This window comes from Grus americana, chromosome 7 (genome assembly GCF_028858705.1).
Source record: "Grus americana isolate bGruAme1 chromosome 7, bGruAme1.mat, whole genome shotgun sequence".
NCBI classification, from domain to species: Eukaryota; Metazoa; Chordata; class Aves; order Gruiformes; family Gruidae; genus Grus; species Grus americana.
The window spans coordinates 24,837,677-24,850,756 of record NC_072858.1 but is presented as its reverse complement, the minus strand read 5'-3'; the positions used below and the strand labels follow the sequence as shown (position 1 = coordinate 24,850,756).

General features: G+C 38.4%; 1 protein-coding gene across 2 annotated transcripts in view; it reads right to left on the bottom strand.

Annotated features, from left to right (window-relative positions):
* ADK (adenosine kinase) overlaps nucleotides 1-13,080 on the bottom strand; it is a 294,428-nt gene that overhangs the window by 28,661 nt on the left and 252,687 nt on the right. The gene's annotated exons all lie outside the window — the stretch shown is intronic.

Genomic DNA, 13,080 nt, shown 5'->3' with positions numbered 1-13,080 from the left:
AAACCAACACACAATACATATCCACTATGAACATCTAACATGTTTTACTTTGTTCCCCCAAACATCTGTTTTGGTTGCACAAACAGCACTTTATGTTTTCTGTATTCTACTTTTCACAACAAATCAACTGTGCCTTGATCTTTGAAATGTTTAAGCTGTCTAGTTAAGCAGGAAATAAATAAAAAAACCCAACAATCTTTAGGTTTTTTATACTCGGTTTTAGCCAAATATAAAAATGTTAGTGCAAAAAGCAGATACTTATATGCCGTGATGCACAAGCGATTCAAAGAAAATTGCATTTTTAGCACTCTAACTACAGTGTTTAACTGCTCACAAAGGGATTTTCATATTTTTGTAGTAATTTACAGTATGCAATAGATATTGTAACCTAATCCACCACAATTGCATCATTTTTGACCAACTTGCTGTTGATAAATAATGCAAGTATCAGGTTATTAAATTTTTTACAATTAAGTGACTAGGAAAGCTGTTTATCGCCTTCCGTTATACCCTCTGTTAATAAGATCGTTGTTGCAGATGTTCATGTATGCTGCATTGATGTTTAATGGTGCATGATGCTCTAGGTGGTTCCCATAACCTTGCTTTGTCTACTATGAGCTGACTCAATTGATATGATAATAGAGAAAAGAGGTCTGAAACAAGCTGGGCTGTACTGGCACAATTTGCATAACCTTTAAATTTGCCATCATTTCATAGCCAACTGCTCCTAAAAATTCTTATTCAGTTGTCAGCAACAACAATATACTGTACAAACAGCATTCTGCAATAGGACAGGTGGGGAGAAAAGAGAGGGCACGCATAGTTTATTGCACTTTTATATTCTATCAGGAAATGTACTTATTATCAAATTTATAAAGCCAACAATTTGGACTAGAGTTCCGCAGTTTCATATGTGATCCATTGCTATTAGCCACAACGCGTGGCCTGGCATCTTTTCAGGTTCACAGTACAGTATCACAGTGTCGGATTACAAGGGACATAAATATTTGGTTCCATAGACTCCTCTCTGGTTTAGTTTTGATTGCTAATCACTGGGGCAGGCAGAGGAATCAGGATGGATTAGGAGGGCGGTGGGGGGCACAGGGTAGCAGTCTACAGCAAACAAAACCAACGTAAGCAGCCTTCCAAACTTTAAATCTGGTTTCTGACAACTCTATGTATTCTTTTTAAACAAACATTAGTATTATATCATTCAGTAGGTATAGCCAAAACCTAATGATATAAAAATAGTTCATGTTTACTGTATTCACTAAATCTGCAGTCTGTATATACTTTAAGTCAGGTCTGTTTACTTTACTGACTTTATTATTCATAACAAAGAAAACAGCTATGGTGAAAATAAGCCGGAGCCTACTTTCATTCAAATGGGATCAACTACATAAACATTATTTTGGTGGTATCCAGAGGTTTAGATATAAACTGCCACTTCATATTCTATATTATGCTCAGGTATGTCAAGGCCAGGTCACTGGTATATGGGTAACGTACACAGCCCACTTTTCAGATAGGGCACTTAAACAATTTCCATTTTGCTTTATCTGTAAAACCTACTGTGGAAATCACTGAGCCAAACTGATCATAAAATCTAACAATTCCACTTTTAGACAATTAATAATTTTCAAGAACTCCAATTAACCTCTCTTCCGTGTCCCTCTCCCCTGCAATGTTAACTGTAGATGTTTTGTTGTCTTACACAAAATGAATACTAAATCCCCAAAGTCAGGCGAAGCAGGACCTATTTAAATCTCCCCTTTGTCCACTTTTTCCAAGAGCCAGGATCTCTGCTCTGTCCCTCCTGGAGCTAAGGATTTGTCTTCCATTCAGCTACTTATTTCCCACAACTTCTATTGCCTGCAATTGGATGCTACAGCAGAGAAACTTCTAATCAAAGGGCCAGTTCCTGCAGTTAATTTTCACCCAGGGTCACCATACATGCCCACATTTTACTCTCCTTTCATTCTGTGCAATTATTTTATAGTGACTATTTGAGCAGGTGAAGATTAGAGGCTTGAAAATGTAAGTTCCATCACTTATGGCAAAAGCATGACATGGATAGCTACAATTTAAACTTTTCCACAATGTTCATTCAACTGTAATCACAAGATGGGAAATAAAATCTCTAAATTAAAGATGATAGGCTATCAGAGTCTGTAGGGCACCTTCTGAGTAGAGATTCTGCTGTTCAAACTCCTCTGTGATGATTTGTTATGAAGTGAACAAGGCTAAAACTGCCAAAATAATGGAAAAAAAGATCTTCCACAGAACATATTCTGCCTAGGTGCCAGTGGTCAAAGGGTCCAGTTCTTTATGCACCTCACTTGTAACAGACAACAAAGAAGATACCTTAAGGTAAAATGTGTTATCAAATCTTGCAGCATACATAAAGTTCACTTTTTGTATAACCTCTAGGTAGACTACAAAAATTGAATCGGGGATTGCAGACAAGGTACAACACATAAAAAGACACATGGATCAGTATAAACCATTAATATTCATGAATCTCTTAAGTTCTCCATGGCCATAATCAATATCCAATGAAGTTAATGAGATCTTTCCATTGATTTCAAAAGACACTGGTTTGAGCCCCAGAGACAATAACATCACATTCTCTGCAAGCACTCCAGCTGACAACACATACTTTGATAACCTGCTACTCTCCCATTCAGAATTTCAGCAATGAACAAAAGATATGTTGTCTTATTTTAAACTGTCTTTGCAAAATGAGTGATATACCATTATAAAATTCAATATGGAGCATTTAATATGTTTAATTGAAGAGCAGTCAAGGCCACAGTAGTTACTCGTGATATTAACACCAATATGAGATCCATAAATAAGACAATAATTATTTAAGAAGGAAATGAAAAAAAAAAAACCCTTAATGTGTCATCCTCCCAAAAGGTTGAGATTTTGTTTTGTTTTAACTTTGAGCCTCTAGAAAGCAGTACTTCAAACTCTTATATCTTCTAACACATCTAAGCCCATCCAATAGATTTAATCACTGATAAGTAGAGTTATAAGTTCAAACTGGCCTTGACCTTGGGCAGTATGACATTATCTGAAAACCATTAATGGTCTGAAACTAAAGGAAAAGCTCATTAATAAAAGCAAAACCGTACAAAGGTACAAAGGTGAAAAAAAGAAAAAGAAAAAAAAAGAAGTTTTATTAAAAGTATTGATCATGACCTGGGGCACTACAGACATTGATCTTCCCACATCTCCATGGGAGGAAAAAAAAAAAAGAAAGTTAAGCCAACAAATTATTGATCTATTATGAAACCTGCTGAACAAGCCATACTTTTAATTTCTTACAATGAAAAAAATAATCACACCAAATTAGGGTAAAAAAATTACTATCTGATTAATTCCATAAAATAGCCACCCTGTTAGCATGATTTGAACCGTAGTGTTGGTAGGGGAGAAACCTACGCACTGTCAACCTTTAAAGCATGGGCTTCAGATTTCAACTCATTAAACCATATGCTTTTAAGGAGAAATGGGTAGCGTCCAATACTGAATATTGCAGCAACACAAAATGCATGTATAGAAAAGGACAATGCTGAACTTTAAACTTAAAGCCTAAATTTAATGAAAACCTTATAGAATAATTATTTTATACGAAACAGAATACTGTAATTTTGGATTTTCTTCAGTTTGGTCAAAAAGTCAGAAAGATATATTTAGATAGACATAACATTGTAGCTGCAAAAAACAGTTGCTGAAAAACTAAAAGTCACCAGAATTTCATGTTTGGTGTACATGGAGAGGGTTAAGTGTCACTGTCGTGGTTTAACCCCAGCCGGTAACTAAGCACCACGCAGCTATTCGCTCGCTTCCCTCCCCAGTGGGATGGGGAGGAGAATGGAAAAAACCCAAACTTGTGGGTTGAGATAAAGACAGTTAAATAGGACAACAAAGGAAGAGAATAACAACAATAACAACAATAAATAATAATATAGAAAAACCCACATGATGCACAAATGCAATTGCTCAACACCTGTGGAGGAAAAAATACCCTGATGGGCAATCTGTTTCCAAGCAGCAATCCTGCCTCCCAGTCAACTTCCCCAGTTATATATGGAGCGTGATGTCATATGGTATGGAATATCCCTTTGGTCAGTTGGGGTCAGCTGTCCTGGCTGTGTCCCCTCCCAACTCCTTGTGCACCCCCAGCCTACTCACTGGTGGGGTGGTGTGAGAAGCAGAAAAGGCCTTGGCTCGGTGTAAGCACTGCTCAGCAGTAACAAAAACATCCCTGTGTTATCAGCACTGTTTTCAGCACAAATCCAAACCACAGCCCACTACTATGAAGAAAATTAACTCTATCCCAGCCAAAACCAGCATAGTCATTTTCAGAAAAAAGGGGATAACCTTGACAAAGTTGCATCAAATACATGTACACATGAAAAGCACAAATTAAATTTGGAAGGCTGTCATTAGTTCCAGTGCTTCCCAGGTACTGAATGATCGATTCTGCTGTCTTCCCATTCTTTTAATATAGTTCTATGATAAAATCATTGCTGTTCAGCATGTGAGATGTCAAAGAGATCGTTTCCCTTCTGATAGTATATTCATGTCTCTGTCCCCTTATTCTTTGCTCTTTACTTTGCAGACATAATTCTACAATATTACCAGCTGATCCTGGAGCAACTTTCCTTCCTACTTGGAATGACAGTCTTTGTTGCTAGATAGAAGTTCAAAATAAAACGTCATGTTTTATGCCACAGAGTGAGGCTCCACAGCAACTTCAGGCGCTATAGTTTGCCGATACTATAGTCTCATCCTTGTCTCCTACTGCAATGCTGTATTCTCTCCTCCCATGCTGGCACTAGCGCTCATCTGGACCCTGCAACGAGCTGGTTCAGAGAGCTCAATACCTTACCAGGGGAGGTTTCTGCCTCTCTGTGCAGACTGCTGAACTGGTTCCCCATGCAGCAGAGAAGTGCCGGCAGTATAGGGGAAAAAGTAGGGGATGGAAACATGTGTCCTAGGAGGAGCCAGTGATTTCTGACTTTTCTATCAGTTTAAAACTGCCAGGGACCCAAGTCTCAGACTCCCGTGCTCTGAGGACTACGTAGCCACAGAATGAATAAGGTGAATCCTCATTCCTTCCATGATGGCCCAGAACAGTAGGGGCCTGCCTTGGTAGCCAGAAGGCTTAATTGCTACAATTGTGTTTTCCCAGGATTTCTGGTAGGTAGTTCTGTTGCTTCGTAGCTTGAGTAAACAGAGTAATATTGTGCCAATGTAATTTTTTCCGTACAAACCACCTCACAACTCACTCAGATCACCAGTGAAATAGTACCAGTTTTAAAGTATTACAGCCGTGTCTACAGGATGCAGCAGAAATTTATGATAAATTAATTCCACGTGGATGCTCTAATTGAAGAATAATATCACAAGGAAGGCCTCATTTCTCAAAACAACCCCAACACAACAAAACAAACAAACAAACAAACAAAAACAAAACCAAAAAAGTGTATTAAGGTACTTTCTTTCCTGAACAAGAGTGTCCATTTGGAATTTAATGGCACCTGAATTGGCATCTTACTGTAAATTCATTCAACTTTGCTCTCCAGAGTCAAGCAAGACAGGCATCAAGTGGTTTAAGAGATGCACTTGTTGAAACCCCCCTGCCTAAGTCCAGCCTTGATGTTAACTGTGTCTACCTGTTATGGGTAGCATCTCCAGGCTATATATACACCATTTCTGAGAGGAGCTCTTCAGTGTACTGCATGCCATCTTCTTGTGATACATTTAGACTCATTTGGGATAGTAAAAACGAAAGTTGAATGTGAAGAATTGCAAAAGTATCTCACCCTAATGGGCTATAAAATTCTTTGTCAATCAATGTAAAAAAGGTGCACACACAAAAAACAATTCTAGCTTTAAATACACCCTGAAGAGTACTAAACCACCTATCACCACACCATAAAGAAAATTTGAAGTTACAACAGATAATTCTATGAAAATGTCAGGTCAATCATCAGTGGCAGCCAGAAAAGCAAATAAAATGTTAGGAATTATTAAGAGAGGAATATAGAACATAGGAGACAACAGAATTAAATCACTTTGTAAACTTCTCAGGCACTTGAACATTCCGGTCCCTGATTCACAAAGTGTACGGCAGACCTGAAAAAAAGGTGCAGTGAAGGGTGGGCCAGGGTATCAGAATTACGGAGCAAACAAAGAACAAAAAAAACAGAATAGGAAAAGAGTCTGGAAAAAAGACTAGTGAAGGGGAGATATAAGCGAGAGTTCTGCAAAATCAAAAGTAACAAGATGTTGTATATGGAATGAGTACGGACTGGCCGTGCATGCAAGCTGCAGGAGATAGCCAGTAACATTCTTAAGTGGCTGAGCCCAAACAAACAAGGGGAGGCATTTCTTTACATAACACAGAGTCTGTGACAATCATTATCAGAAGACATTATGTATGGTAAAATCCTATTTTGGACTATTGCACACAAAGACCACATCTCTAGTTGAGAAATTCCCAAGCTACAGATTCCTGGAAGCTTGAAGTGTGTATGGAAGTATCACTATAGATTTGTTCTGGTTTTATCCTCTTTTACAAGTACCCAGCACTGTACACTGTTGCAGATACCAGGTTAGACCGACCTTTGGTCTGCCTCAATCCTGCTCCCAATCTTTCACTCTATATTGCCTCTCCAACATCATAGAATTTCTACCACCTAAGTGGTGGATTTTTATATTAACAGTCATGCCTCCAAGAATGCTTTTTAGAATTATGGAACAAAATTTGACTTTGGAAATCTACGTATTTGTATTTGAGAAACAAATATAGAAATTCTTCTGTGCAGGAGGAAATGCTGCCTAGTCCTAAGGAATGGGACAGGGGCCCATATTTATTGCTGTTCAACAAACATGCATTTTTCACAGCGTAAAGGGGTAATTTTTCCTTGGAATGCTAGAATGTAAATTCAGTGTAACATCTGAAATTTGGGCTAGGTTTAATAAGAGGCACGGTTTTGCCTTGAAAATTCCTTTTTACTGGTGATTATACACAGAAAATGTTATTTCCCAGCTTCGCTTAATTTCTGAACTAAACTGATGCATTAACACGTTAGACTAGAAAAGTTACTCTTTTAAAAAATCAATATGAAATTACTGAAACACACACACATATTGCATACCTATCCACATATATATTTACATATACATATATGCATTCTTTGATGCACTTTGAAGTCCAGTTAAGATACTGGTATCCAGGAACTTAGGTTTTAATAATGTGTTTCAGCTGTCTAATAAAATGTTCAGACCTCCTCTCCCACACAGCATGAAATCATGAATGGTCTCAGTTACAAAAAGGTATTACCAGCTTTGCTATTCATTAATCCCTATCAACAAATCTTCATTATTAATTTAGGTTTTGTGGTTTCCTAAGTCACAGCTAAACTAAAAATAATTCTATTGGGCTTTCTAGCTCATTTGTTTTCCCATTAGCAGACTAAAATTTCCTTTTTTCCTAAATCCATTTTTGTTTTTTAAACTTTTCTTTCCATTTGTGAATATAAATGGATAGGGAAGAGTGAAAGTGTGCAATGCTGTGAAAAAGAGTACACAATGTAATATAATTCAACTATTATTTCCCTAAGTCTAAGACACTACTTTTGTTTGTGTAAACACATGGGAAGGCTGGCTGATAAAAAGAGCTAGTCAAGGATTTCCTGTCTGGAAGGCTAAGCATGAAAGCTGTGAGAAGTGAGGAAAAAAAATAACACTTTTTCTTGCTTCTTAGAGGAGAACACATAATACTCACTAACTTACAGAAAGAGGAGCTGCAAACAGGCCCACCATAAAATGTCAGCAGTGTCAATAGTAATAAATACTTCTATGTTTTATAGATAGGCTTACAAGGTAACATGCTGGTCTATGATTGCAGCACAACCTGACAAAGAAAACCTACTGACCTCTGTTTAGAGTAAGCTGTATGCTTGAACATCAGTCCTTTTTATTCCCCCCAAAAGCATACAGCATCATGCCATTATGATTTAAGAATGCCTTTTAAAATCTCTTTAGTTTCCACAATTTTGACAACCCTTCTAAAACAAATGGTTTTAAAACTCTCCTTCTAAAATATTTACGATCTAACATATCCTTACAAAGTAAAAGAAGCTTCATAATTCATAAAAACATACTATGCATACCTTTGTAGTTATTTTCATTTAGAATGGGTTTTGGTTCTATCCAAACATATAAACTTTTAAATTTATGAACGTATGTGCATATATTACCTTAAGAATGGTTGTAGTGGGTGACACCAACATCCATTTAAGCCCAGTATCCTGTTTCAGATAACAGGTAGAGGCAAATGTCTAGTACTACTCCAACATCCAAAGCTTGGTAGGCAGGCTTTAAAATTTGGTAATGTTGCAAGCTTTATGGCAACATATTAATTTGGCTATATTGCACATGCTGTTTAATTTATGGAATAGATTAAATAACAAGTAATAATAACAAGTAGGAACTCAGAAAAGTATTTCAGTATGTACTATGTGGTAGGTGCACTAAAAAAATTTTAAGATGGACCTTTCTCATTCTACCACATTTGCCAGCACTGCTAATACATTTCCTGAATTATTCTCAAGTAATGTATCCCAAAAACTGAAGAAGATGTAAGTGGTTAGTAAGCCCTAACTGAGGTGATTTTAATGCTTGAATCCTTAAAAAATCCATTTTTACTGCCATATTCTAACAAATGAGGTTATTACAAATGTGCCCTTAATAGAGGTGGTCTTGCAAACATTGGGGGGAAAAAAGAATGGAAAGTTCTATGTTCACGCCTGAACATGCCAGATTTCATCATTCATAACTTGAAAAATGCTGAAGTGATTTTCTTTAAATTTGGATTGTTTTTCTTTCCTCTATTAAAGCTATAAAACAAGCCAAGTTTAAAGTTTGTAGCTTCAGCTGTTTTTGAATTATGCAAATATTTCAATATAAAAGTATGTTTTTCCACTGCTGAACTGATTTTGCTCAGAGTTTCCGAAGACTTCCCTTTGGGCCAAGACCAGTCATAAAATGCATCTGACTAAAAGTAATTTGTTTAAAAATGTTATGAGCAACTCTGTAAAAGGGATAGCTTTCACAGCATTTGATTCTGACAAATGTTATAGCACACATATAGATATGACATATATGTAATTGCCAGAGCTCGTGATTTTTGGTGCGTTTCTTAAAAGCTCCAGCTGCTGAAATCAGGAGATTGCATGTGTTCATTAACTCTCCCTGCTTTCCCTGCACATGTATGTTTTGTGGTTACAGAAAAAAAGCGTTGCAACACGAAATGAGTGTATCCCATAAGCTCAGGAACCCTGAATCAAATCCAGAATCTCAGGGCTGGGAAGAGAGCTATGATGGAACAAGGCTATGGTAGTGGGACCACAGTCTTAATAGCAAGTAATTCCCAGTATGGATGAGGAGCATCTGCACAAAGAATTAACCCAATACTGTTTCTCAAACTTTTCTGGAAATCAGGTCCATAGATCCTATTTTCAGTTACCAGTACCTTTCCCAAACCATAACCTCTGTACTGAAAGGTTTCGTCACAGATGTCTCTCACAGGCTACTTTTTTTCAAGAGAGTTTTATCAAAATTCAGCCATGTTGGGGACCAATGCTATAGAAAAGACAATGTTTTTGTCAGTGCTAATTCTTAGGGTCACTGAGAAGATCCAATGCCTTCAAGTTCTTCAGCAATAAGATAAAATTTGACATAATTGAAAAATGCACCTCAGGTTGCCCAGAGACGTTGTAGATGCCCCATCCCTGGAAACATTGAAGGTCAGGATAGACAGGGCTTTAAGCAACCTGACCTAGCTGAAGATGTCCCTGCTCATTGCTGGGGGGTTGAACTTCCAACCCAAACTATTCTATGATTCTATGACATGAAGAGGAAAACTTCAGACTACAATCATTTGCACATGCTCTGTGGAGTCTTACTAGAAGACGACAATTAATTTAGTCAACATTTCATCTGCTACAGCTCCTCTGTGCCAATCCTAAACACTCCTTTCCTTCCCTCTAAAACACACTGATCACACTCAGCTTGAATTTGAGCTTGCCTGTTCCTTGCAATTATTCCTACTGACAGAGAACAGGAAGGAATGGGAGAGAAAAGGGGCCTTGGGGCTGGAGTACTGTGATGGAGGAGATATGAACAGACAGTAGAAAGACCCAATACGCTCCATGATAAAGAGATAGAATTTTTTCCTCTGAAAACACAAATAATTCAGACAAAGAAAGTGGACTGACAAACGGGAATGGCTTAGATTGGGATTGCTGATGCAGTTATTGCTTCTCAGCGTTTTCATGACCTGCTCCAGCTGCATGAACCTCTAAGTTGCTTGTCAATATGTGCCTCTGTGCCTGCAGCTCGTGGTCTGTTTGAGGTGAGCCACCAGTGTTTTTGGTGGGCATCAAAAGAAGGTTGTGTAAACCGCAGCAATTCATAAGCTGACTAAACATCTTTGCAGTATGGCTGGGCCAGATTGCTGGAGGAAGTAGACGTTTTAGCTGTCGCAGTCTAAGCTTTCTCTGTTGTCTGAGCTATATTCTCAGAAATTTTTGGTCAATTTTTCTTTCCTTTTGGTAACAAACTGTGCCTTTTTGCCCTACACTCTACTCCTCAAATAGCTGTTGCTACTTCCATTCTCTGCAGTGTCCAGAAATCAACAACTGTCACCACAGTCCTCTCCACATGTAACTACGAGCTCTATTTGGCCTCCTTCATCCCACCAAAAAACCCCAAGAAATTCCACAACTAATTTCCAGGACATATAATTCTGTGCCCTTTCATGAATGAGCTGGCAACCTGCAACAACCCCTTTTATCCATCCTATTTCCTCTCCTTCCGGCCAGAGTTGTATCAAAGTGTATCCCCTCATTATTTCCATTACCTGATCCCCCATTCAACCTACACATAACTCATCGAAGAGGTGCACTCCTCCTCTTCTAGCCCAGCCCCTCTCAGCTTAGCCCCATGGCTGTCTTGTCCTCGATAGTACACAGAGGCTTTGTCTGACAGAGGAAACGGAGCTCTGTTAAGGATGCTCTTACAGCGTCGGTGTTGCCTTTCTCACCTTGCCATGCGTGGGCAGGGTAAGGGAAAGGAGGAGTGGTGGCCATCCGGCTGTGTCTCTTCACAGAGCGCAGCCCAAGCCAAGCCATTCACTTCTACTCCCACGGCTCCCGGCAATGCTGGACGCTCCACGCTGCTGCCAGAGAGCAGAGACCTTTCCATGGGGAAAATGGAAAAGAGGAGGAGGTAAAAAAAGGTAGAAAAACCACAAAGGCCAAATTCACCTTGGAGTCTTTTACTCTCACACCTGTAAGCTCCAGGTCCATCCTGCACTATTTCAGAGGACATAAACAGAGACCACTGGAATATGTGATACTCCCAACAGCTGATGAAGGATGGTTAAAGGCAGCAGCAGAAGGAAAAAAGGAAGAGTAGAGTCCTTTGCCTGGATATTGATCCCCTCTGGTTGAGTCACTACTGACAGAAACAGCTGTCAACTAATACACACGTTCTTATTATGGACAAAATATAAAGCAGAAGGTACTGACAAGCATGTCCAAATCCATAGCTGACTTTGCAAATACTATTTTAATCTAGGCACAAACTTATTGAGAATATATTGTTTCCTCAGAAGGGCAGGATGAACAACTACACACAGCCTGCTTTTTCAAAAAAGCTATTCTTCTCTGCATTAGAAAAAGGAAATGAATTTTAGACTGGTAACTACTCCTAAATGCAGCAATTCTTACAGAGATCATTTAGAAACTTTTTACACTTTCCACTGCAGGTTTCAAAGCTCAACTAGACCTAATTAGTGTTGAAATAAGTGCGTTAGCAGTACTCTACGCCATTCTGTGGTGGTATCATATGCTAAATTAAGGGACACATTTTCCTTCTTTCATTATTATTTTAATGTGAGGAGGTGGGAAGAAGATGATCCACACCAAAGGAAGGAAAAAGGGGGAAAACAATAACAAATTGGTATCTCTTTCGAGAATTGCCCCACAGGCCAAACATTTTTATGTTCTTAATCATTATTAAATGACTTAACATGACACACAGAGCCTGGCGAATGATTGCATCCTGACATGAGAACGAATTACAAATGAAATGAAAGATCAAGCTGTATTAGAGGACTGCCTCTGGGAAATGAAAATCTTTAATTCTCTTTTATTATTGACATTTATTTGGCTGCCATGAATAACAACATAGCAAAGAGATTCAGCTATGCTTGTGCACTGAATAGCTTATCCCACGGCTCAAAACTGCCTTAACATTTATCATGTTTGCTTTTGTAGCTGACACCATTGCATACAGTCTCTATCCATCTTGCATTTATCATGCATATAAAGTGCATTCTCTAATTTAAGTTCATTTCATAGCGAACAAACAGCTAAGATTAGCAAGTGTCAGTCCTCAAATAAGCTCCCAGTTGTAAAAATATCAAAGAAGGGATTAATGGATTTGTTAACAACTCTAGTTTGAAGAATAAAATAAGTATACAGTGAAAATTAAATAAGAGCACAGGAGGGTTACATATAAGACTGAGGTTTACTACCGTTATTACTAGCTCATGTATAAAAACATTTTTATATTGCTATTTTTCAGCCAACTGTACAATACTCAAGTGGAGTGCCTCCATATGGGCCATTCACATAATGCAGTAACTTTCTGGAAGCAACACTTCTATCATTATTCAGTGAGATACACATACCCAGCTCTCAATGACTGCTTTCTATTTCCTTTAAACCAGTTTGTAGCTAACAAAACAGAGGAAGCAGCAAACTATTGGAGAAATCGTTCAAACTGCTGCTAAGACTGATCTATACGGCAGTGACATACCTACTTAGTGCCTAGCCCTGCAGCCACCGTCTGAAGCCAATTCTGAGGCAAACATCGTATGAGTAAGCACCGGTCCCTCAGGTGCAAAGCTTCCTCAACTTCACTTCATTTCCAAAGGAGGAATTCAGCCCTGACTTACCTTGTGAAGGAATGAACGACTAAAATGGCTTG